Below are 26,435 nucleotides of genomic sequence, written 5' to 3'. Positions count from 1 at the left end.
AGGATAAGCAACACTCTTCTCAGAAAGGGGTCACTCACTCTGCAGTCCATTTCTGCGGTGGTCACTCCTCACAGGGAGACCCCCAACCCCCGCCTATTCAGTCTTTATTCTCATCCCTCCTTGGTTCTACCCCCCTCCCCCCATTCAAGCATAGATGCTGTTCTCCTAAGGCTGTTTGGCCTTGACCTCTCTGTGCTTTCTTTCTCAGGGCAGCCAGTCTACCTGAGTCTGGGTCTTTTTGACTCCCCAGGTCACCAGTTGTCCCAGCCTGTTGGGTTGTGTAAATGACCTGTGTATAAAGGTGGTCCCCTTAGCTGAAGCAACGCCTGGACCATGTCAGGGTAGGGAAATTGTGTAAGCGACGCACACACTTCCCAGCCTACAGGGTAACTATAGATCCTTTCCTTTCTAGAAAGTGCCACCAGCCAGGAGACAGACTGGGACAAATACTTGGCCTCAGGCAACTCAGAGCCCAGGGAAAACTTTCCTCGCATGTGTGTTTTCTCACAGAATTGTAAAGCCCAGCAGCTCGCAGTGCCAGAGGCTGCGGAGTTTGTGTGTTTCTGGACTATTCATTAGTGATTACATACTCCCCCCGAACACCTGCAAGACCAATTCATAAAGCCAGCATTCATGGGCCTTGGCAAGGGTTTCATGGGAACGGCAGGGTACGGGGTACAGTCATTGTATCTGCAGATAAAACACATTCTCTTACCAAGGAGGCCTCTGAAAATAGGAGCAGGCTGTAATTCCAGTTCAACACCGCGGGGTATTAAAAAGAAAAGTGTTACTTCACCTCAGCTCTTTAGAAAGCCGGTTCGCTGTGCGGCTGTGGCATTCCTGGACAAATTCTCTTTCAAGACCCTCTCGGGGGGAAGAAGAGAGGAGCAATGGGCACTGTGTGCATTGTGACAGGGGACTGCCAGGTCATCAGGACAGCGTAGCATGTTCCCCTGCAAGTCATACTGTTTTACCTCCGGACAACAGGAAGCACGGAGTCTGGGTGGCCTGCTGTGTATTTCTGGGTGACAGGTTGCTGCTGGCATGTATAAAAACGGTGCCATAGTTAATCCAAAAAAGGCCAGGAATAATAAAAAAATAACACACACACACACACACACACACACACACACACACACATATCACCTTTACACAAAATACAGAAGCAATCTTTTACAAGAGTCATTTGTACCTTTGATTTTCTTTGTCGTGAGCTCTGAGAAGGAAAGAGAGAGATGCAGGACAGGGAGGCTGCAGAGACAGCTGGGTGTATCCTGCCTGAGCCGGCTGTGGAGGTCAGCAGCACTTGGCAACTGCTCTGTGGAACAGAGACCCTGAGCCTTGTCTAAGCATCTGAAAAGACAGGCTCCCGGGAACAGGAGCGAAGTCACCCCTGCACCAACACCAAGTTTGTTCCAACTCACCCTTAGACCTGTCTGCACGATTCAGCAGCGTTTCTGTTACTGTTTTGTTCTCTTCTCTTTGCCTTCTCTCTCTCTCTCTCTCCCTCTCTCTCTCGTTACATTTAAGTAATGTATGCATGTGTAGTATACATATGTGATTGTGGTCTGTGTGTGTGTGTGTGTGTGTGTTCATGTGTATCCACACCTACGGTATGTAGCATGCATTTGTATGTGGTGTGTCTGTGTGGTTACTATGCCCGTGTGTGGTATGTGTGATGTGTGGATGTTCAGTGAATGAGGGTATGGTGGTGGTGTGTATATGCATTTGCTTATAATGTGTTCGTGTGACTTGTGTGTATGTGTGCATGACACACCCATGTATGTCTGAATGAGGCAGGGACAGAGAGGGCCCCATAACTCCCCCTCTGTTCCACCCGTTTAGACAACCTAAATTGCTAAAGAAAACTCTTGAAGTGTCCAGCTCTTTGGGGCCATGCAGAATGTCTCATTTCCGTACTTATCATCACAAACTGAGGCTGGGAAAGGACTCTCCATGATCTCTCTCTCTCTCTCTCTCTCTCTCTCTCTCTCTCTCTCTCTCCCCCCCCCCCTCTCTCTCCCATAATAGGTAAGTGTGAGGTAGGGTACCTTGTTACTTTCCCACAATCACATGGAAAACTAGAGTCTGCTGTCACACAGAAAATACCACTTTTGTGCCTCTCACGATGTGAGTTTACTAGTAAGAGTGAGCAAAAATCAAACAGCTATAACTGAAGGGATCACCAGTGATTTGACCTATGTCATTGCTCTGAAGGGTAGAGATGCTAAAGTCCTAGGCAAATGAGACACCCATGGCCCAGCTGAGAGTGATGTGGTAGCAATGGGACCATGGAATCACAGGGGTCACCCTCTTCTGTTGGGGAAGAAGGGGACAGTGGCAACGATATAGATTTTGAAGCTGGAAGTCTCAGGTTCGAGTCACGGCTCAGTCATGCACTGCAATGTGATCTCAGACCCAGACTTTTCAATCTCTGTATGCTCTCAGAGTAGAAGGAACTTTCTAATCTTCCAACGGTACAATACTAGCTTCTCACGTCAGAGGGCTATGACACGTATTAAATACAACAAAGCACTTTTAACTATATAAATGTTAACTGTCCCCAGTTGAATTATGCAGATCACTGGGCACTGGTGAAGAACTGTGGAGATCATCCATCCATCTGGTTCCTCCTGGTGACTCTGCTCCATGTTTAGCAATCAGAAATTACCCAGTGTTCGTTGCCTGCCAGGTAATGTGCAAGCCTGGACCCTTAACACAACAGCTCTTCACTTTACAGAGAGGACACTGAGATCAAAGAGAGTGACTAGCTAAAGGTCACACCACTAAAACGTAGCAGGCTTAGACGCTAACCCAGATGGACTCCAGCGAACATGCCTTCCCGACCAGCAAGCTAGCCTACTCCCGAAGAGTTAAAGGAGTCCACAAAGTTTGTGTTTTCTCCTTCTGTAATGTTCTTAGTGTTCTGAGTCATAATCTTGAAAAAAACTGGTGTGCGTGGATGGTGTGTGTGTGTGTGTGTGTGTGTGTGTGTGTGTGTGTGTGTGAATTACATGTGGGGGGCCAGAGGTTGGAGTTGCCTCAGTCACTCTCCACCTTATCTTTTGATAGAGTCTCTCCCTAGACAGAGCTTGCTGGTTGCCTACGATTGCTGGCCAGTAAACGGAGGGAATCTATCTGTCTTTACTCCACCCCTCAAGCTTTGAGGTTGCAACACATCTGGCTTTGACGTGAGCCCTAGGGATCTGAACTTAGGTCCGCGTGTTGGTGGGGCAGGCGCTTTGCCCACTGAGCCAGCTCCTCGACCCTTCTGATTAGTACTTTTGGAACAGCTGTAGGTGATGCTGACCGTGAGGCTCATGTGTACAGAGTGACTATGTGGGGCTGTCCCAGCAGACAAGATCTTCTTGGGATTTATCCCAACGTGAGCTGGTCCCCATGACCCCATGGCTGCTCAAAACCTTAAATCTTCCCATCCGGAAAAACGGAAACAACAAGGCCTTCCTTGGGGAGACTTTTCCACATGAAAGTGACAACTGTTGAAGACCAGAAGCACCTTTTATTACTATTAGCAGTGGCCACGTCCTCAAAGAAGCCAGCAGATTATTCTGAGGAAGTAGACATTGATAATCCGAACGGAGAGTTCCGTTGACTACAGTTAAGACCCCTGGCAACAGACACATAAAAGCATGACTTCAGCCAGCCATTATTTAAATCACTCATTCTATGCAAAGTGTCCATCAAATCCGGGATTCACCCTTTCCAGTCTCTCCTCCTGGTAGGAGCTTTTGTTTCCTGTGGATGGCCCCTTTCAGCCTCCCCCTGGCTCTGTGTGGAGGTGCTGGCTTAAAAAGAGCAACTGGGAAAGGAGGAACACCCTAGGCTGCTCCTGCCATCGCCCGCTAACTCCAGGCTTGATCCAGCCCAGCCAGCATACCCAGTCAACCTCCTGTTGTAAGTACAGGAAAGGTTGTCGCTTACCTAATAGTGATGAAAGTCTGGATAATTTGGGCAGGATAAAGAGTTTGCTCTCTTCTGGCTGATCTGGTTCATTATCTGGTTAAATTAGGTTATAAAACCTTTTTTTGTCAGGGTCTCTAATGATCTGGAAAAGCAGGTAACTGTGCCTTTTAAAGAGTTCTTTGCCTTGAATTATTCATTGGCCCAGCCTCACTACCCTGGGAAGACTCCCAATTCTTCACCTGCCTTTTTGTGCAGGGCTCTGGAGCTTGACTCTCAGGATGGTCTATTCACACACACACACACACACACACACACACACACACACACACACACACACACACACACCACCCCACAGATGTGAAACATTCAAATCAACTCTGTGTTTCTGTGTTTTCGTTTTTTTTTTCCTTCTACAAATGGAGAGAACCAAGTTGCAGCCATGTGGGGGATGATGGTGCCTGACTTGGAAGATGGGTAGAGCAGATTTCCCTGGGAGACACAAACAAACACAGGCAGCATAACTACAATAGCAAGCAAGGGGCCATTTTAGAGGCAGCACATTAAAATGCAAGGCAGGAGATAATGAGATAATCGAGCAGGGCAACTTTCAGGTTTCTTAATTCTAGTGTAAAAGGAGGGAGGGGGACAGAACAGAAAACCTCCCGTGGGAGCTTAGCAAGGGGGGGTGGTGTTGACAGAGCTTGTAAGGGGAGGCTGTGGGAGGGGGGCTATGGGAGGTGAGAGAGAGAGAGAGAGAGAGAGAGAGAGAGAGAGAGAGAGAGAGAAAGAGAGAGAGTGAGTTCTCTCTAGTGACCTCAGTGATGTAACCGACATGGAAAAACTACTTTGGAGGTGATGGGGGTGGTGTATGAAAATCACACATGCACAAAAATCTTTGTCTCAGCTCCTTGTTTATGTGTTTCTCACTTCAAAGGCATCTGCATGAGAGAAATACAGGGCACCTCCCAGCACCAGCTCAACTCCTTCCTGGCCTTTCTGGAGAAAACTTAGTCCTTCCCCACTTTTCTCTATTTTTATTTAGTGCGTAAGGGTGCTTTGCCTCAATAGAAGTGTGCACACCATGCACATGCAATGCTCGAGAGTGCCAGAAGAGGGCATCAGATCCTCCAGAAGCGGAGTTAACAGAGTGATAGTCCCTGGCACGTGGGTTCTGGGAACTTCACTGTGGCCCTCCAAGAGAGCAACAACTGCTTGCTCTTAACTTCCAAGTCATCTCCTCAGCCCCATGGCCACCATTTCTTCGGAATAGACTTGAACCAGACGCTGGGGGCTTTGCCCTCATTTCATAGTTCTGAGCACATGTGGGTGATATTGTTAGCCTCTGGTTACAGGTAAAGAGGCTGAAACTACAGGGTGGGTGTGCAGTAATGGTGACTTGGTTCCTGCCTGTCTTGTATATCCGGTGTCTGTCAGGCTCCTTCCCGTGTACCCCTTTCATTTAAAAGGGAATCCTAAGCTAGCTTACATACGGGTGGGGTGAGTGTGGAATGTACCCCAGCTCAAACACAAACTGTCTCTGACGCCTTCTCTGGTTTTCCCATCCGGAATGACCTTACTTTCCCTCTGGTGTCACAACTCTGAGCTCACCAACCAACACAAGAGTTTCTTCACCTATATTTCATTTGCTAGGCAGAGGCATCCCGGAAGACAAGGTTTTGTACACATGACCTACTTCATGTTCCTGTGCAGATTCTCACAGTGACAGAGGCAGGAGAGTGAGGCATTATCAAGGCTAGCAATGTTTGCTTACCTGTCAGAAAAGGAGAAAAATCTTTTTAAATATTTGGCAATTTTGAAAAATGCAAGGCTCATTAATTTATTAGTATTTTTATTATTTTCATTAATTTTAGATTTAAGGAGGCATCATATAAATGGGAGAATCAAGATCTGGCTATACATTGCAAGTTATCTCTACTTCTGCTGGCTAGATTTCACTTCCTGAAGGCTTTACAAACTCTCCAAAAACATTTACACCAAATGAGGAGCAGGAGATCAAACCCGTGAATCTCTCTCTCTCTCTCTCTCTCTCTCTCTCTCTCTCTCTCTCTCTCTCTCTGTGTGTGTGTGTGTGTGTGTGTGTGTGGTCTTTTATGTCCAAACCACAATGGGTACACGTTCTGAGGTCTGGGTTAGACAGTTTGGTTTAGCAGACAAGCATTTTCTCAGGACCTGAGCAATCCTCAAACTCTGCCTTCACAAAGCCCATTCTTTTGTACTGGTTTTGCCTCTACACTGTTTTGGACACAACTGACTTTAAAACAGTGATTTCAATGGAGTCATCTCATTGCTAGGGATACCCTCCCAACCCTCAGTCCCATTCTCATGGTTTCCCGTTGGTTTGGAGTACGAAATTCCTGGTGAAGAGTTGGAAAAACAGCTCAGGTAGGTAAGAGTGCTTACTGTGCACACACGAAGACCACAAGTTTGAATCAGCAACATCCATGTTAAAAGCTGGACATGGATGTGCAGACAAACATTGAGAGTCCGACTAGGCCAGTCTGCTTAGCTGCAATGGTGAGAGTTCTATCCAGTGAGAGATCTATCTGAGAGCAATGAGGCAGAGAGCCACAGAGGAGGACATTCAAGTTGCCATGTCCAAGTGCATGCTCACAAATGTGCACATTCATGTACATGTGTGTCTCACACACACACACACACACACTCACACATGCAACACACACACACACACACACACGCACGCGCGTGCGTGCGTACGTGCTCATGCACGCAAATGCAAGCACAGATACTCTTTCAAAAATAAACATGAAAAAGTTGACCCTGAGATTTTCTTCCGATCTTCCCATGTGTCTCGACATACAGCCGTGGCTTCCATGCTTTTGCAGTGCTTCACGGGAGACATTAGCTTCATCCGCCCAGGTAGAGCAGTTCTGGAGCCTCACGGAAAAATAAGAACAAAGAGAAAGGACTCAAAGACCTAAGAGAATAGGCAGAACCAAAGCCCATTGTTATCCAAACCCAGCATCGTGGGGAGGGGAAATATTTTCGTTTCTGCAAAGGCCATATGAGTGCCTGCAGGGAGATCATATCCACAGCCTTGAGACTGAACCAATAACTCATATCTGATTCAGAAGCCGACTTTGTTGGATCAATGTGCTACAGCTGTTCTCAGTCTACGACCAGCCTCTCCCAATGGGACTGATTGTAGCAACACGTCTCATTTATAGATCTCATGTGCAGGGGCCTGGAGACCTAAATTAAAACCTGGTGCATGTTACTTTGGCGAATTCAACACCAAAGCACTTGGGCTCCTCTGAATAGGCCATTCTCCACATAGAGAGGCTCTGGAGGACAATGGACAGGGTGCATCTTTTGTACTTAGCCTTTCTCCCTGCGGGAGGGGATTTGCCATAAAACTAATAATGGAATATATTCTAAGAGTATGTTGGGCTGTGGTCAGGCTTGGTATGGGGTTGGATGGACAAAGGAGAGGAGGGAAAGCGAGCCAATGGGGAAACGAGACGGGCAGGACTCAGGAACTCAAATATTGTTCCTTGGGGAACATCTGGGCTGGGAGAAGGTAGGACAACAGAACTTATTCTCCAAGTATGTTTTCCAAGGCACCGAGACCCAGAGATGGGAAACCTCTTGACCAAAGTTATCTCTGTGTGTAGTAGAGGTAGGACTAAGCACTCCATCTGGATTATAGCTCAAAAATTGCCTTCAAGTTGCTATGGCGACGTTAGGAAGACCTAGCAGAGAACAAATGCTCTATATCAGCTCACAGAGTTGGGTGAAGTCATAAACCTGAGGGAACATTCAGGGTCATAGGTCAAGGGGATTCTTCCTGCTTGTCCCAGGTCAGACATAGTCTAGTCAGACTCTGCTTAATGATGGTGTGAGAATGGGAGCAGATCTGAGAGATATTTTACAGAGGACAAGCAGGTAGGATGAGATGCCGGGGAAGAGGGAAAGGACAGCCAGTGAAGCACTGGGTTCATTCTAGAGATATTTCCATTGTCTGTGTTCAGCGTTTGTCTCAACTGCTTCCTTTCTCCCAGTCTCTCATTCCTTCCGATGTGCTAGGATGAAACCCACGGAAGGCAGATACAGCTGCCGCAGAGCTCAGGGGGAAAGACTGAGGTTTGAATGACTTCGACTCACTACACACACACACACACACACACACACACACACACACACACACACACACCTTGCACGTCTGGTCTCCACCGCTGCAGGGCGTCAGACTAGGGAGGAGACACAGAAGGTATGCACGCCATTGTGGTTCCTCTGTGAGGAAACTGAGGAAGGACCTGGAGCACCGAGCAAGGGCAATGGTTGAAAAAAGCTTCTAGAAGAAGAGACTTTATTACTATTTTCAAAATTATTTTTATGTGTATTGGTGTTTTACCTGCACGTATGTCTGGTACCCAGAGGCCATAAGACAGTGTTGTATCCTCTTGTATTGAAATTACAGACGGTTGGGAACTGCTACATGAGTGTTGAGAACTGAACCTGGTCCTCTAGAAAAGCAACCAGTGCTCTTAACTACTGAGCCATCTCTTCGGCTCCAGTCCAGAAGGAACCTGTAGGGTGGTTTAAGCTGGTCTTTGGGAGGGTGGGTGGGAGAATCAGCAAGTCATGGAGAGAAGACAGGAAACTCAAGGCCACATTGGAAAGGTACGTTTTGTGTTTTTATGCAGTTGCAGTTACATATGTCTAGAGAGTGGGATGTGAGAGGCCACCAGGAGAAAATAAGTTGGATAGGAAGTTTGTGGTCAAGCTAGAAAGCCATGTTAAGGTAATGGAAGTGGGGTGATTTTACAACATAATAAACCAAGGAATGACATGCTCAGGTGAGCATCTTATGAAGCCACTGCCAGCCTAGACAAGGGTCATTAAAGAAGAGGACAGGCCTGAGACATGGAGAGGAGATATACTTGTCATAGTAGAGATGGAGAATGGTCTAGACCTGGGAGATGGCTCAGAGGGGGAAGCAACAAGACCTGCGTCAGACTTCGTTTCAGAAAAGAGGAGCGAGACTGAGCTGGAAGAGGGTTAATCTCATTTGTCGAAAGCCTCCATCTAGCTTGCGTGCTAGATGATGCCTTAGGTAAATCTCATTCCCATGACCAGTTTTCCTCACTGGGAGAGACAAAGGCTTCCATCCTGCCCTGTGCTGTTAAGAACTCAAGCATGAACTCTTCTACTCTTTTCCTTTTACAGTTATGTCTACCATTCCTACCAGTCATTTTTAAAGATGGGTTTATTTACTTAATTACTTATTTACTTATTTATTTGTGTGCACACATGCTGCACACACACATGTTCACACACACACACACACACACACACACACACACACACACACACACACCACAGCATACCTGTAGAGGTCAGCAGACGGACAAGTTTTAGGAATACATTCTTTCCTTCTCCCTGTTTCAGTCCCTTCACCAGGGACTGAACTCAGGACCCCAGCCTTGGTGGCAAGTTCCTTTACCCACAGAGGCATCTTTCTGGCCCCCCCCTTTTTTTTTTGCTATTGAAGCGTCTCTAGTTGTGCTGTTTGGGAGACAAAAATATTTCTACACCAAGTAGATAATCCCAAAGATAAGTTTTCAGCTGTGTTTCTTACCACACCTACTCTCTCATCCTTTGTAACTGGAATTAATTCCTTAAATATGCATTTTGAAGGTAGTTATGCTATACCCATATTCTGTGCGGAATTTAAAGGCATGATGCAGGGGACTAGAATCAAAGTCCCCATGAGTGTGCTAAGCATTCAGAGATGGGGATGCCAGGAGGGTTGGGACAGCAGCCAGGAGGGTTGGGACAGCAGCATGACTTCATAGAGGAAGTAGCAGCTAGGATTTAAGTCTTAAGAAACAGAAAAAGGTGAAATGGAAGAGTGAAGGGCCCAGGGGCTGGGGAATTTGAGAATCGGTTGGCTCATGTCTTCTGCACTGTAGATAACTGACAAGGAGGGAGAAGCAGGGACCTATTTCCCAAGCATCTATGTGTGCTGGTGTTTAGACTGAGTTCTGAGCTGTCTAGTGATTCATAATGTGAGCCAACAGAGTGAGTGGATGGGATTCTATGGCTTGAATTTTGGGGGAGCGGCATCTATGAATGAAGGAGCAGGGGACTGACAACTCTCTTATTTCCTTGCTTTAACGAATCCAAATCTACTCCTCAGCCTTGCACTTCTTCCCCGGGGCCCAGCAGAGTAGATCCTCCTACAGAAAAAGACTTTCTTGGCATAGCCACAGCTAAAGGAATGGTTTTTGAGATGAGACATATCTCCTGTTTTCTTATGTGCTCCCCACTTGGTCCGCTAACTGGTGTACCCTACCATCACTTGAGGGGTGGAATGCACCTAGACAGCCCTATTCTCTAGGAACCCTAAAGCTCTAACAACCATGGCAAGTATCAATGCAAAGAGTATAGTGTTGAAGTGTAAAGAGTCTAGGTGGCCTTGGACTGTATGTAGTGCCCCAGATGATTCCAACCTGGATCTATAGGATATGATGGTCTCCCCATTCCCCACCAATCCTACCATGTTCTGACTATAAAGAATTTCTGATCTCAGATGCCCTCGACCAGTAGGCTTCAAGGTGTTTGAATCCTACCTCCTCATGCCTTTTCCCGGCTCAGGTCAGGACTTCCGTTGGCTTCAAGGATAGCCTATGGTACTTGTTATTCATCCTACTCACCTCCCTTCTGTTGTCCGAATGTGACCCTCAAAAGTGCCTACACTGTAACCAGCAAAGTCACGTGGCAACAGTCTTTGGAAGTGAGCCATGGAGATTTACTGAGCTCAAGAGACTAACAGTACGGCTGGTTCTACAAGTAAGAAAGAGAGACCTATCTTGTGGTGCCCTTCACCATGTTACGACCCAGCAATAAGGTCATCCCCAGCTCTTGGACTTTCAAACCTCCAGAACCACGAGCCAGATCATTTGTGGTTTTCTACACTCCCCAAGCTCTGTGGTTCCATTATATCATCAGAAAATGGGCTGAGCCGGCCTCCAGATCGGATCCAGGATGTCTTCTGTATACACTGCTCTATCTCACTGAGGTTGCTACCTGTTTTAAGGCCATAAATCTCAAAGTCCCTCCCCTCCCCTTGCAGAGTAATTACACATTATCTTGTCAAATCACTGGTAGTGTTATCTTTCCCATAATTTAACTCTTATACTGGTACTTAAATCTGATATGTTTATGCTTTAAGCTCCTTGTACAAGAGGGTCAGAGGCAAAGCTTCCTTGGGTAACCATGATACTTGGCATTTCTTTAGCATTTACTGCTTATAAATCCTCTCCACGTGTGTTACCTTATTGGAGCTTCTCGATGATTCTGTCAGGCTGGCAAAGCCCACGCTATCAGTATCTAGATGTCTCAGGTGGTGGTGGTGGGGGGCATCCCAGAGTAAGAAACAGGAAATGATTTGCGTATGTTACACTGTGCTACCTTTTCTACAGCTCTGGAAACACCAGAGGTACTCAGTAAGCATCACTGATTTATCTGTTCATTAAATCTCAGCTCAAGCCCACAGCTGGCTTGATGATTTGACGAACAGGATTTGTGGTTTAGGGGAGATAAATAGCTATAAGGACAGACTGCACTCGTCTGCTTAACATGCAGTCTTCTGACGCTTCCCATCTGAAGCGCTCTCTGCCAGTCAGGGCAATCCTGAACTCATGAGGTCCATAGTGACTGCTCCTTCTTGTGTTTCTCCAAAGAAGGTTTTAGGGCTCTCCGTCTGCTTCACCTCTCCCTTTGTTGCTGCCTGTAAAGACACAGGTGGGGGTAATGAAACCGTGGGCTTTCAATTCTCCCTTCCAGATGTCATCTATTTAGTTTTTGTGGTATTACTTGGCAGCCATATTTGATTTGGGAAATAGCAGGATTACTTGAAACCATATGAGCTGGGTTTTTTGTTTTTTGTTTTTCCCCCTCATGGAAAAGGGCTTTTGGTTGTAAAAGAGTTGCGACAAAAATGCAATTCATAAAAGGAGATTTTTATGTTCCAGGAGTCTGACAACCTGGCGGGGAAAGCGATACTGTGCTCTGTGTGTCTCGGAAGCTCTTTCCTGCCCAAATCCCTAACACAGAGCGAGTCTGAGGCTGAGTCAATTAGCCGTGCCCACCCCCTCTGCTCCCATTCTGCCTTCAGTGCATTTAGACTAAAGTAAAGTTTTCAATTTGTCTGAATTACCTGAAAAGTTGTAAGGACAAATGAAGTGTGAAAGCCCTTTGAAAAGAGACAATTGCTTTGATGAGCTCAAAGGTAATCTAAACAGACTCCTCCTCACTCCACCATCTAAGGAGAGTGGGAGACACAGGCAAAGAGGGAACGGGGGTTTGGATATACCCTGGGTCAAGGACAGCTCTGGACTTTGGAGGTCTTAACAACACAACTGTCCCTCGATAGGGAGGTAACCAGGGTTGATTTATTAGATTAAAAAAAAAATAGTAAGTTTCCTTGAAATGGTGGCAGTCCCGCTTGTCTCCTAATGTGGCTGTGAAGAGCAAAGGAGATAAGCCACAGAGAAAGGCTTTGTAAATTGAAAGGCTCTATCCGACGATGAGGGATTACAGTTGTTTAAAACAGTATGTACAAGCCTTTGACGGGGGTTTGTGGAGTGTGCTGTGGTTTTCAGTGTTTCAACAAGTAAGGCAGGCACCCAACATGTCTGCAACGATGCATAAAGACTCCAAGACTCCGTTGTGTTATTTACTGGCTTCCCGGAGAGTGAATCAATGCCCTTGAGAACGCAGACCTGCTTCCCCGACAACCCACCATTCTCCATGCCCAGGGATCTTCCTTCGTTAGCCTATGGCTTCTTTTCTCCCTTTCTCTGCTTGGCTGGAATGGAGGTTGTAAGTCCATTTTTGTGAGCCTTTCTTTTCTTGTTTCTCTGGAGCTTTTCTTGAGCACTCCAGGAAGAAAGCCTGTCTCTTCCTGCAAGCGTGTGTGCCCCAGGACTGACTTTTTAGTTTAACTTTTGCGCTCTTCCTCAGTTTAGATGCATTGCCTCAAGCCTTGACTCTCACCAGGACTGTGACTTTAATACAAAGTAGCCACTTTGATGTCAAATGGCCACTGTTTGGAATCCCTTCAGTTGACTTCATTTGCTTTGGTTTTTGTTGTTTTGTTGTTGTTGTTGTTGTTTGTTTTGTTTTGTTTTTTAAAGGTATTCTTGGATCAATTTAATTTTAACCCGTGATACTCATTTTTAATATTTATAATTTGTGTAAGGACATTTTATGAACTTGTAGAAATTACCTTCTAGAGTGATCACCGAAATGTCACCAATATAGAACAGTCTGGTGGACTTCATGTTTTGGCTGACATGATTAATCAGGACTCTCACTTAATGTTCTTGCCGAAAACTAATCGGGCAACTGTTGACGCTGAGGCATGATGGTATCCAGAGGTCTAGAGACTCTTGTATATGACATTAGGTGTAAACAGAACACACCATGAAGTGTGAGCTATCTCACCCTTGTTACCATTCCCAAGGAGCAATAGGTTTAGACAACGGGCTAACCTGAGGTACAGCTAACAGAACAAATAGGCAAAGTCGTATCAGGTCACAGGAAGGTAAGGCAGCAGCTTGAAGCTGAAGGACAGGGCATTGGTACTGGGAGTGGCAGAAGCCGGTAGCTCGCAGCTGTATTGCAGCCTCTACATCGAACCATTTACTTAGTAAAGTTATGCAGACACAACCAGGCATGCCCTGGGCCTGCTTCTCCTTGGTTTTTCTGGATGAGAAGATACTTCTAACCTTCCTTGTGGAGGCTTGGTATTTGTTGATTGCCCATCCAATCTGAAAGGGAGAGAGGAGGGAGGGTCCTAATATTTTCCTCCCGTACATCTTACCTAACTTAATTCTTGATTAAATTGGATGAACTACCCTCATCCCCACCTCCACGGTTAGGCTGGCCCATCAAAAGTCCATCTCCCCAGCCTGTGCGGTTGTCAGACCCTAGAAGAACAACGCCAGCTCTAAGTTCCCTTCTGTAGCACTTCTTCAGAGTGCTAGGTAATCAATCAAGGTGGGGGGGAGGACAGACAGAGAAAAGCAATATCGAAAATGACTTATGATGTAAAAGAGAACCTTGCTATTGTCCTTTATCAAAGGCGACCACTAACAAGCATAATGTAATTCACTGCGCTTAAGCAGGGTGACTTAATTGCAGTAGTCATTAAGCTCACAGGATCATTAAATACATTAAAGGAGGGAGCCAACGAGTTATCATGAATAAAAAAGGCCCCTACTCACCCTCTTCACCTATTTAATTGGAATTGAACTCAGTCTTGGGCTCTGATACAGTTATAACCCTTTGCCTTTCTTTCTTTCTATACTAAGCCACTGGTCAAAGAATTTACAGGCAGCATCTAAGAGCAGACAATGGCAGAGAGAAGTACCAACCAACCACAGGTTAGATTTACTAACCGATTAAATATTAAATATTGTGTGTGTGTGTGTGTGTGTGTGTGTGTGTGTGTGTGTGTGTGTGTGATGTATTACAGCCTTCCAATACAACTTAACAAATTGGCAATAATAAAAGAAAAAAAAACAATGTTATCTGTTGATGAAAATATGTAAAGAAATACTTTTCTAGTTTAAGGTGATTTGATATCCTATCTTAACAAACATTTCCAAATAATTATATATATATATATAATTTTAGTTATATAAAATACATTTCTATTTAAAAATGCGATATAAATATATTATTTATATAAATAAAATTAAAGTTTGGAATATATGCATGTATGCATTTATATTGTATTTCCTAACTTTTGAAATGTTGTTAATACACATTGAATTAAGTTTCTCTGCAACTAAGAAATTATTGAGGACAATTAAGAGTAAGAAGTTTGAGGAGTGGAGAAATGGGTCAGTGGGCAAATGGGTCAATGGGTCCTTGCAGACAGGTGCAAGGACCTTAGTATAGCAGGTATCTATAATCCCTGCACTCTTAAGGCAAGATGGGAGGCAGAGGCAGGAGGATCCCCGGAAGCCCAAGGCCAGCAAGCCTGGGTACACAGTAGCAAACCATAATAGACACTGCCCTGAACAAGCATGGCTGAGACCCAAGGTTGTCCTTTGACTTCCACCTAGGTGTAGGGATGTGGGCTTGCCTTACTCATGCAGTCGAACACGGGAGTCCTAAACAAGCAAACAGAACCTAAGAGAATCCAGAACAGCCTAATATTCCGCAGTAAGGTTGGTGCTTTGTTAAAGCCTCCTCCCACAGTCAGCCGTGTAGGTTCACACCAGCTCAGTCTCCTGTAGCAGACAGAAAGGATCTCAGGTTTGGGCTGTGGGTTCTCCTCCAGCCTCTTTTTCCTGGGCCATTCGGCCCATTTCACTTGTCCGTTTCAGGGCTGCCTTCCTTCTTCCCTTTCCCACCACAGCCTCAAGCTTCACCCAGGGTTACATAGAACAATCCATACTCAGGAAGCCCTTCATTGGCTCCTCCTCCTATGGGCACTCATTTCCGGGTTGGGCGTTCCTTCATATACTTCTGTCTCGTGGCATACATCCTCCATCACTTTCATTTATGTCACTAGTTCTTTCTGTGAGAAGAGAGGCAGGTTCAGGACCTCCAGTGCTGGGTGTGGTGACTTGCTTCTAGATGGTCACCATCGTGACTCTCACTGGCTTTAATCTGCAAAGGTGGAATCTTTCCCTTGCCTTGAGCCTGGGCTGGTCTCAATGTCCCACTTTGATCTGTGGGTTGCAGCAGGAGTGATGATGCCTGAGGTCTTCTAAGGCTTCTACTTGGGTTTCTGGAAATATTTACTGTGAGGAAGGTAGTCATCATGTAAGGAATAGGCCCATGGTGGGAAGACCAGGCTGGAAGGAATCCAAGTGCTAAGTGTGGATGATGAGACACCCTGTGGAGAGGGGGAGGTGGAAGAGGAGAGAGTGAGATGCGTATACACAGAGAGAGAGAGAGAGAGAGAGAGAGAGAGAGAGAGAGAGAGAGAGAGAGAGAGAGAGAGAGAGGAAGAGAGAGAGAGAGAGAGAGAGGAAGAGAGAGAGAGAGAGAGAGGAAGAGAGAGAGAGAGAGGAAGAGAGAGAGAGAGAGAGAGGAAGAGAGAGAGAGAGAGGAAGAGAGAGAGAGAGACAGGAGAGAGAGAGAGAGAGAGAGGAAGAGAGAGAGAGAGAGGAAGAGAGAGAGAGAGAGACAGGAAGAGAGAGAGAGAGAGAGGAAGAGAGAGAGAGAGAGGAAGAGAGAGAGAGAGAGACAGGAAGAGAGAGAGAGAGAGAGAGAGGAAGAGAGAGAGAGAGAGAGAGGAAGAGAGAGAGAGAGAGGAAGAGAGAGAGAGACAGGAAGAGAGAGAGAGAGAGAGAGAGAGAGGAAGAGAGAGAGAGAGAGAGGAAGAGAGAGAGAGAGAGAGAGAGAGAGGGAGAGAGAGGGAGAGAGAGAGAGAGAAAGGATTCTAGGCCTGGGACCAAAGATGCCTTTTAAGGACTTAATCTTTCAGTCCATCAGATGTCAAATGGATCCGGTTGGGCCACTTCCAAATTCTTGACTCACAGAACCACAAACACACACACAATAGTTATTTAAGCCAATGTATTATTAGGTGGTTTGTCACCTAGTAATAGGTGACCAAAATATCAATGTAGCATGCAGTGTGCCCTCAGGAAGTTTCTGCTAGAGGGATGCATTATGGGAGTTTCTTTTTCCTGCTATTTTTGATGTCTCCATAATTGTATGTCAACCTTAAGCCACAACAAAGTACTACACAAATGAAGTGAGTCATCAGAAATCCAAACCAAAATAAGGGTGCGAGAAACTTGGGTCTTCTCATCGAGGAGCATCTTTGACATGACCTGATTAGGTGGCAGTGTTCTGAGAGTGTGGCTGTCCATGGCGGCTTCTGTCTAGATGGGGGGGAGAGGGGGAATCGGCCGCTATCTCAAGATCCAGCTGCCAGAGAGAGAGTTACAAGTGAACATCACATTTTCAACACCATAGTCTGGAACTGTGATCACAGACGGCCTCTTACCTGTTCATCTCAGCCTCTGAACTGGACACCCCTGTGTCTGGAGGGTTAAAAAGAACCGACTGGGTGTCCTATTTTTATTTGTATAACAGCCTTGGGTTCTAAAGACTAAGGGTAACCGAAGCCTTCATTTTTCTTCCAACGGAATTTCCATCAGTTGGTGGCGGAAATGTCCATTAGCTGATTGGGTTGTGGTGGGGAGCGTCGAGCAAACCTTTGTAGGAGAATTCATATCCAGACTTGGCCATGACTAAACTTCTCTTATGAAGTGTAGGGAGGATGGTTGCCGTCCACGACGTGTCTGGGATGAATTTGGTGTCATGGACAAATGGAGTGCAGCGCTTTCTTGTGACAAGTAGGGGATTAACTAGGTCGTGGCTTTTAGTCCAGTGGTTCTCTGGTATCATGGAATCCCACTTGGGGTACTGTGTGCACAAAGCCTTTTCCCCAGCTTAACAGTTTAGATCCCATCAACTGTGGATATGTTTATACAGTCTGGGTGTCCTTTCAAGTCTAACGTAGGATAGACGGTGGCCAAACAGATGTGCAGTGAATGATAAATAGATTAATAGATCCATGGTTAACTTTGTTTCCATGGCGGTAAAGTGTAACCATAAGCTATACAGGGACATTGAGCCCATTCCCAGGGTTGTGTACCCACCACTTCTATTTCCCAACTCTTCAGCTTAAACACATAACTAACGAGAAATCTGTTGTGTCTAATTCACAGCTTCTAAATGACTGATGCCATCAAAGATCTATTGCCAGAATCCTGTACGAACGAAACTTTTCACTAGACAAGTGGTATGGGTGATTTCTCTGTGTGGCAGTTGTACCAACGGTTACAGTACCATGGAGAGCTTATGGGATAGCTCAGTGGTCATATGCTACGCCTGACCTTGACCTGGGTTCACTCCCTGTATCCTACTTAATGCAAGAAGAAAACTAACTCTTGCAAATTGTTCTCTCACCTTCACTGGTGGGTCAAGGTGCAGAAGAACACATGGGGGTGTTCTTTGCCCCCCAACACACACTATGTGCATAAATAAAATCCAATAAAAGCTTTTAAAAAGAGAGAATGTTGTGGAATTGCCCCAGGGATTCTTCTCTGCCGGTATGGATGGGCAAGAACCAGGAGGCACTGTTGGAACCACAGACTTCTCCACAAGAATAAGGAGGCAGCTTCTGATGTTTTCACTACTGCCTTTAATTACCAGGAAGTTTGCCTACGAGGAACTATGAATGAGGTGGAAAATCCTAAAGTCTCCACTGCCCTCCTCACCAGTGGTACTGGCAGCATCCAAGAACTGGCCATGAAGTCACTTCTACTTCCCAAGCTTGTGAGGCTGTAGACATGGATACTGTGTTTACCTAGGAAAAAGAAACAGTAGTGACCAGAACGTGAGTGGGATAAGCTGGCTCCTGCTGTCTGAAACTGATCTATGCAGCAAGTTTTCAGCTGCCTGTCTTAGTGTGACGAGATACCAGAGACAAATAAAGGGAAGTCTCACTGTGGGCCACAGTTCCAGAGGCTTCTGTTTATGACTGCCTGACTTTATCGCTATGGGCCTGAAGCAAAGTTGAATATTGTGGGGGCAGGGGGAGAGGCTGAAGACGAGATGCCCTCTTTAAAGGCATATCGACCTCAACGTACATCGCGTGGTTCGTTCTCCTGATGGTCCTTTCAACGCTGTATACATTAAATCAGAGCTCTCATTAGCCTATCATGTCCCAAGGTTTCATCTCTGAGCACTGCTGCACTGAGGACCAATATTTTGATATAGTCTTTGGAGGAACATTTCATAATTCAAATATCAACACTGACATTGAGGCAGAGGAGGCAGAGGACAAGGATGAGGAGGAGGAGGAGGATGTATTTGAGGAGGAAGGTGAGCTGCTGAAGAGATCAAACGCCACTCCATGCCAGAAGTACCTGAAGGATCTGAAAACAGAGAAGGGCGATCGGAAAATCTCAGGATTTGGTTCAATATTAGAAAGACTTTCCGGTGTTGCCCGAACACTCTGTGGGTCGGTGGTTATGTGAGCAAGGGAAGGGAGCTTCTAGTCAGGTCTGTGGGAAGCGAGAGCTGCTGTGAACGATGACTTCACCCCCGGAAGGACCAACCATTGTGCGCAGGACCAGGTGACAGACGTGGAAAACCTTGCCGTTTGTGATACTTGGATTGATTGTGACTTCATTAAGAAGTTACTTTCGGAGACTCAGTTCAAAAGTGTTTTAGTGGGAGAGGTGGGAGAATGAGAAAGGGGGATGGAGTTTATTATAGACAGGCATGAAACTGTCAAAGAATTAAAAAAAAAATAAGGAGAGCGGCCCCCCGAGGGTGTAGGTGGTAGCCCAGCACACGGTCTGCATGCCTGAGACCCTGGGTTCAAGCTGCAGCATCAAATATGAATAAATAAACAACCCGACTGTGGTTTCCTCCCACTTGGCTGGTGCAGCGGCTTCCCTTTGCACTTAGAAACAGTTGCTCCCTACCCAGGCGTTCATGGTGCCTGCTGAGGTGGTCCTTTGAAGTTTTATCTGCAAAGTTCGTTATCTTCTGACTCACTCCCTGGCTCATCTCCCTGCCCTCCCGCTGGCCTCCTGTAGGTTCCTCTAACCCTCCACATGGGCTTCCTCCTCAGGGATTTGGCCTACGCTGCTCTGTAATCTGGAATGATCTCTTTCATCCTTCCGAGCTATTCTCAAATCTCACCTCCTTATGACCGTTCCCCTATAATATTCTCCACTAATTCTCCACAGTGTTTTGAATGTTGTAATTACCTATTCAGTCACGTGCTTCCTCTGTGTGTGAGTGTGTGTGTGTGTGTGTGTGTGTGTGAGAGTGTGTGTGTGTGTGTGTGTGTTTGTGTGTGTTGTCTGTCTGGTGTGTGTGGTGTATGGTGTATGTTGTGTGTGTGTGTGTGGTATGTGGTGTGTGTGTGTGTGTGGTATGTGGTGTGTGGTGTGTGTGTGTGTGTGTGTGTGTGTGTGTGGTCTGTGTGGTGTATGTGGTGGATGTGGTGTATATCTGTGGTGTGTGGTGTATGCAGTGTGTGTGGGAGGTGTGGTGTGTGGAGTGTGTGTGTGTACGCGTTTCCAACGTGTGTGTGCATTTCCAACTTCTAAAAAGGCATCTAGTTTTGTTACTTAATTGATAAAGAACTGTAAAACAAAATGAAAGCAATCACAAGAGTGTTAAAAAGAAAATAAATATAGCACGTTCTTTTAATTTTTTAGGAATTCGAGAATGTTTTTTTCCCTAAGTGCGGCATGAAACCTCGAAGTTATCAACACAAAGACCTGAAACTTTGACAATGTTAGGCATTTCATCATTAAAAAGAAGATGAACTGAGGGGGGAGGGAAACCCTTCACAAATTATAAAAGATCTCCTCAAGTCAGTAAGACGAGATGAACAAGCCTATGGAAAAACGGGGTTGCGGAAAGACGATAAATTTCAGAATAAAAACAAGTGAACATGAAACACACTTTGAGGGGGGTACCGAGACTCGTTACTGAAGCCGTTGGGTTTTCTCAGGCGTGTGCAGTGTACACCTGGACCATGGCCACTTAGGAGGCTGTGGAAGGGCAATGAGTTCCAGCCCAGCCTGGGTTGCGCAAGACCCCTTTCAAAGCAAACAGTAAACAAAATTGAAACAGAGAGATGAACAGGTACCTCATCAGATCTCCTCCTGGTTTCTCAGTAAATGCTCTGGCAGGTCGTGTGCAAAAGCAGTCAGGTATTCGTACACCACCATATGCATGTGCATAACATAAGCGCTAACTTTCTTGAATGTTTTGCACATTGGAATCAGGGTTCGTTCTTGTTGTGGTTGTTGTTTTTCTTGTTCAGAGACTTAGTCAAGTCTATTGAAATTTTAAAATGTGCCTTCCCTCCGACCCAACACTGTTTTTGAATCGTTGATTTTAGGAATTCGTTCTTAAATAATCCTTTCCCAGAGCGCCACACAAAACCAAGTCCTCAGGTTTAACATTGTCTTAGTCAGCATAAGCCGCAGACATGGGATGACTCAATACCATCCATACAAGAAACGCAGACATGCCAAGCAGCTATGTGAAAGAACCCGGGTCCAGGTCTGTTTGGGAGAGACATGACTAAAGTCTGATAGTGTTCTGTGAACTGTGAAGATTTGTGCATTGATAAATCTCATGGATGTGTCTAGGAAGGAAGAAAAACGCAGCAATGGCTGAAATGCTGAGCTGTGGATGCAATTGGGAAATTGGATTTATGGGGAAACTCCTTTTTATGGCAGACATACGGACATTTTGCATCATTTATTTTTTTTTTCATTTGTTTAACCAACGGGGAGGGAGGGAGGGAGGGAGGGAGGGAGGGAGGGAGAGAGAGAGAGAGAGAGAGAGAGAGAGAGAGAGAGAGAGAGAGATCGTGGAAGGAAAATGCAGACTTTTTTCTGAATGTCACTCTGAGTCTGGTGGGAGCTGTCCCACCTAACCTTGAGGCAGGGCAGACACTGTGTCAAGGGTTCTCCTTTCTTTCTCCCATTCTAGCTCTAGAAGAAAAAAAACGCATGAGCATGGAAGGGTTTTGCGAGTGCCAGAGGAAAACAAGGTTTTTATCAACTCCAAAAACAGAAGGCTGCCATCCCACTTTGCATGACAGAGAGGGTGGCTGGTCACAGAAAGTCCTCTTGTGTGCGTTCGTTGCCAAAAAGCCCAGTAGTCCTCTTTCTCCGCTAAAGCTCTGGACTGGAGTCCCCCTCCTTCTGACTCTCACAGAAGGAGTCCGCAGGCCACCCGCTCCATTGCTCCATCCCAGCCCTGGCCCCGCCACTTCCCAGTAGAGCTTGGCTGTTCCTTGAACTTTCAAGGCTGGTTTGATTTCCTCCTGGGGTACCACATGCTGCTGTGCAAACAGAGCACGTGGTCCCGCTAAACAAAGGAACAAGTGTGCTGCAAACCATTCCTCCCACCCCGTCCCTCCTCCCCCTTCCCGGATCGCGCCGGCTGCACCAGGAGAGGGCCAGGTCTTGCCTGCGCTGCCATTTGTCACCGCAGCCCGCACACCCCGCCAGGCCTCGGGGCGCCGCAGGGATGTAGGGGGAGCGGGGGCTCGAGCCTCTGCTGCTCCCATCACCGCCCTGGAAATAGCATCTGAGCTCGCACCACCCAGCTTTCCCCCCCAAGCTGCTAAGATTTCATTTCACCTCCGACAGGCTTCATGGGGACTCGCTGTGAAAAGATCACTCTCCCGGGACGCGGGCCGTGGGAGGGGGTCCGGGACTGTATACAGCTGTCAAAACGTCTCCGACAGGAGGCTGAGGCCCAGCTGCTCTAGCCTGGCTCAGGCTGCCGGGCACGCGGGGAGCACAGTGGACCTATCAGTGCTGCACCGAGCAGTAATTGCATTAGGATTAGTTATCTCCCGCGCCTAGCTCATTAGCCCAGAGGATGGCTCGCATCCAGCGCGAGGATGGCACCAGGAGAGGGTGTGCGTGGAACAGGTCGTGATAATGAAAGACTGCTCTTCTGTTCTCCCCCCTTCCCACCCGGCCCTCTATTCTCCGCCTCCCTCTTCCTGGAAACCTCATTTCCTGACTTTTTCCTGACGGTCTTATGAAATGTGCAATTTAGGAAGACTGTAATGAAGAAAACCAAAACCCACCACGTGGGTGGGGGAGGAGGGATTGTTGCAAAGGGTGTGGGGCCCGGGCTGCTGGAGTCAAGGTCAGGGAAGAAAGCTCTTGGCATTCTCTGGAGGCCAGTGCTAGGGGCTGCAGAAAGGCTATCTGGAGAGGCTGGTTCGGCCTAGAACCAGGCTGAAACAACACCCACTCTGGCTGAGGTAGTCTCTCCTTGTTTAGAGGCTCCCTTAGAGGAGTTAGCTGATGGCTGATAGGACTCAGCCAATATTTTTTAAATCGCACCTAGAGTTGCCTGTGACATACAGACGTTGCTGTAAAAAAAAAAAAAAAAAAAAAAGAAAAAAGAAAAAAAAAGAAAAAAAGAAAAAGCTCACAGTGAAGGAGAATTTTGAACAAGACGGGTGGGGCTGATGAGACAGCTCAGTTGAAAAAACACTTGACTTGCAAACAAGATCTGAGTTCGAATCCTACTGCGTCTAAAACGCTGGGGCCAGGTGGCATTACTGAGATCCCTGCCCTGGGGCTGGGTGGGGCAGGTTGAGGACAGGAGGAGGCTTGGTGCTTTGCTTCTTTGCCAGTCTTGCAGAATCGGTGGACTCCAGGTCCAGTAAGCAACCCTGTCTCAAAAAAATACAGTGGAGAGAGATAAAGGAAGACAGTGAGCTCACCTCTGACCTCCACATACACTGCAAGCACACACACACACGTGCGCCACACAAACACACATACGCACACAACTGAAAACGGGCAGAAGTCATCATCAACTCAAAGGTAACTAAGAACAAAACCTCAATTCCCTACCAGACGGATCGATCACTGTGTGACTAATGTGGGGTAATCTAACTTTTCTAAAGACCCTTACATTTTCCACAGGCTCGTTTGCCCGTGTGGAAATTGCCCAGCAGAGACCCAAAGTCATAGTAGGTGTTCGGGTGATGTTAGTTCCTCTGCTTCTTGTCTGATTTACCCCTTAAATAGAGCTACACACACACACACACACACACACACACACACACACACACACACACACACACACCTCTACCAAAACTCTTTGATGTCTCAGGAGAAGGTAATTAGCTTTCTCATAACCCATCTGAAAGGGCCAATGGAGTACAAAGTTGTTTTATAATTAAGAAATGTATCAAACTCTGGGTAGAACTAATTGCTGTGCAAATTTGATTGAGGCCTGTGAGGACAGGATTGCCTTTAATGGCTGCAGCGTAGGGGACCATTTAATATGCTTCAGGAAAAAAAAAAGTCCAATACCCAAGTCTCCTCACTAGAGGCGATTGCGTCACCAACCATTAGGAGCACTCCTCGATGGTGCAGAAGGAATACACCAGGGCTTTGCTTAAATAATTATTTTGAAACTGGGAGGTTTATGGAGAGTTCAGGGTTCAGATTTAGAAATGTCAGAAATAGAGTTTTTATTTGTTTCCATTGCACGCAATGAATTGCCCTTTAAATAATGAAGCGAAGAAATGCCAAGTGTTACATACTCCAGTGGATTGCCAAATGTTGAATCAGCCCCCCCCCCACCCCAACTTTCTCCTTTGGGACCGGGCCTTCAAAGCCACATACATTAGAGAACTGGAACTGGGACATTTAAAACTTCCACAAAAATGATCGACTCACACAGAGCTACAGCCCTTCCTTAAGTCTATAGCCTGAACCTTTCCAACTCCTTGGCTCTCTTTTGTCAATGGGGAATCTGCAGTGGTATTTTAGTTCAGGTTTCTATTGCTGTAATAAAACACGTTGGCCAAAAGCAACTCGCAAAAGGGAGGGTTTATTTCAACCTATATCTTGTAGTTTATCATCTAGAGAAGTCGAAGCACTAACCCAAGGCAGGAACAGAAGCAGAGGCCATAGAGAGTGCTGCTTACTGGCTTGTTCCTCATGGCTTGCTCACCCTGCTTTCTTGTACCATTTGGAACCACCAGCCCAGGGGTGGCACCACCCACAGTGAGCTAAGCTCTCCTGTATCAATCACCAATCAAGACATGCACCATGGTCTTGCCCACAGTTCAAACTGGTTGGGACATTTTATCAACTGACATTCCCTCTTCCAAAATGAATCAAGTTGACATAAAACTATCAGAAATGGTATTGATGGGAAGTGGGCACTGAAGAGAAAGCCCTAGAACAACTCACTTGGTGTCTTAGTCACATTTTTATTGCTGTGAAGAGAAACCGAGGCAACTTATAAAAGAAAACCTTTAACTTCGAAGGGGGGCTCGTTTATAGCTTTAGGGGGCAAGTCCATGATAATTATGGTGCCAGTCAGGTAGACATCATGCTGTAGTGGTACCTGGGAGCTGGGAACTTACATCTGATCTCCAAAGAGGCAGAGATGGAGATACAGAGATAGTGAGAGAGCTAGAGAGCAGGAGAATGAGAGAGCTAGAGAGAGAGAGAGAGAGAGAGAGAGAGAGAGAGAGAGAGAGAGAGAGAGAGAGAGGCAAAGATAGAGACAGAGACAGAGACAGTGACAGTGCTGGAATCAGATTTTGAAACTTCAGAACCCACCCACAATGACACACCTCGTCTAAGGTCACGCCTCCTAATCCTTACCAAAACAGTCCTACCAAAACATTTAAATATATGAACCTATGGGGGAAGGGTCATTCTCATTCAAACCACTATAGGTGGATCTGGGATGCAACTATTGTTCCTTTAACAGAGAGTTCACATACATATGTTTAACTGTGTAGGAATGAGAAATCCTCCCTTTGCTGGCTGATGCAGACCCTGGTTCAGCTTCTCACTGGTCAATATTATTCACAACCTAAAAACTGGGAGTCTTAACCATAGCATGCTCTTAAGTGAAGTGATGCTTCTTCTGAAGCCAACAGCTTTCTCTTTTACTTCTGCAGTGTTGGGATGCCCTCACTAGATGCTATTAGCCTGCTCATAAGACTTCCCTGTTCCTAGAACTACATGCCAAAGCATGTCTCTGTCTTTATAAGTCGCCCAGCCTCAGGTAACTCTGCCGTAGTAACAGAAAACAGACTACAAGAACAATGTTAAATCCCAGTCAGTACTGTCTGACACTCGAGTTCACTCATCAGGAGCTGCCTTGTTGCTCCCATGGTTCCATTTTTCCTCCTCGAAGTTACAGGGTGGCTTCTTCTCTATTTCCAGGTTGCAGTCATCCATCTCCCTCAAAGTCAAGTCAAAAGCTACCAAGGAAATGGAGTCTCCCGGGTCAGTGCTCAGCCTGGGAAGTGATTGTTTCATAAAACATGGAGTAACTTAGGGCAGGGCATTGCTTGGTCCCAACAGCCATCTCCCCAGCCTCCTGTGGTTAATACTTTTAATTTGCCCAGTGTGTTCTGTGCTTTTCTGCTTCTGTGTCTCTTGTTGTGGTCGAGAGTTCTCCAAAGTACACACTTCTCATGGCCACAGTGGAACCTCCTTCTCCCCTAGCTCCTACAGGGAGGTTTTCTAAACAAGTGTGGTACTTATAAGCACAGATACCACCCAGATCAGATCATTCTGTCTGCCTTACCCCACTTGCTTTAGGCTCTGATATCCATGAATGCAAATGCTACAGGTCTATCCTAGAGAACTTCAAGCCCAGGATAAAGAAGAAGGGGACCTCGTGAGTTCTCAGTGGATAGAGAATGGAGTGGATATCGGGGAGAGTGTCAGGGACCTGCTCTGTTCTCTTCCTTTCTCTCCTCATGTCTCGCTGGACAAAACAAGTAGTGAATTTAATTGTTTTCAATAAATGTATTAGAAGGATACTATCAAAGCAGAATTTCTACTATGAATTAAAAATGCATTTGCTAGGGGTGAACTTTCCCTGCCCCTGAATGTGGGAGGGTCCCACAAATTTTTAAAAATGACTGTTTATTAGGAGCC

The 26,435-nt window shown here is 46.2% G+C and overlaps 3 long non-coding RNA genes across 3 annotated transcripts; 1 reads left to right on the top strand and 2 right to left on the bottom strand.

Moving 5' to 3' along the window:
* Positions 1-7,720: 7,720 nt before the first annotated feature.
* LOC108351684 (uncharacterized) lies at positions 7,721-18,018 on the top strand. The gene is made up of 3 exons (XR_001839333.3): positions 7,721-7,848; positions 14,286-14,357; positions 17,673-18,018. It is a non-coding gene; the product is annotated as an uncharacterized LOC108351684 (long non-coding RNA).
* Positions 15,886-17,673, bottom strand: LOC134480038 (uncharacterized). Its single transcript, XR_010054145.1, has 2 exons — positions 16,946-17,673; positions 15,886-16,866 (listed from the first exon to the last, which is right to left on the bottom strand). It is a non-coding gene; the product is annotated as an uncharacterized LOC134480038 (long non-coding RNA).
* A 110-nt stretch (positions 18,019-18,128) lies between the features above and the next one.
* LOC134480037 (uncharacterized) lies at positions 18,129-22,436 on the bottom strand. Its single transcript, XR_010054144.1, has 2 exons — positions 22,131-22,436; positions 18,129-18,313 (listed from the first exon to the last, which is right to left on the bottom strand). It is a non-coding gene; the product is annotated as an uncharacterized LOC134480037 (long non-coding RNA).
* Between the last annotated feature and the right edge of the window lie 3,999 nt (positions 22,437-26,435).

This window comes from Rattus norvegicus, chromosome 8, assembly GCF_036323735.1.
Source record: "Rattus norvegicus strain BN/NHsdMcwi chromosome 8, GRCr8, whole genome shotgun sequence".
Lineage (NCBI taxonomy): Eukaryota > Metazoa > Chordata > Mammalia > Rodentia > Muridae > Rattus > Rattus norvegicus.
This window is presented reverse-complemented; position numbering and strand designations above follow the sequence as displayed.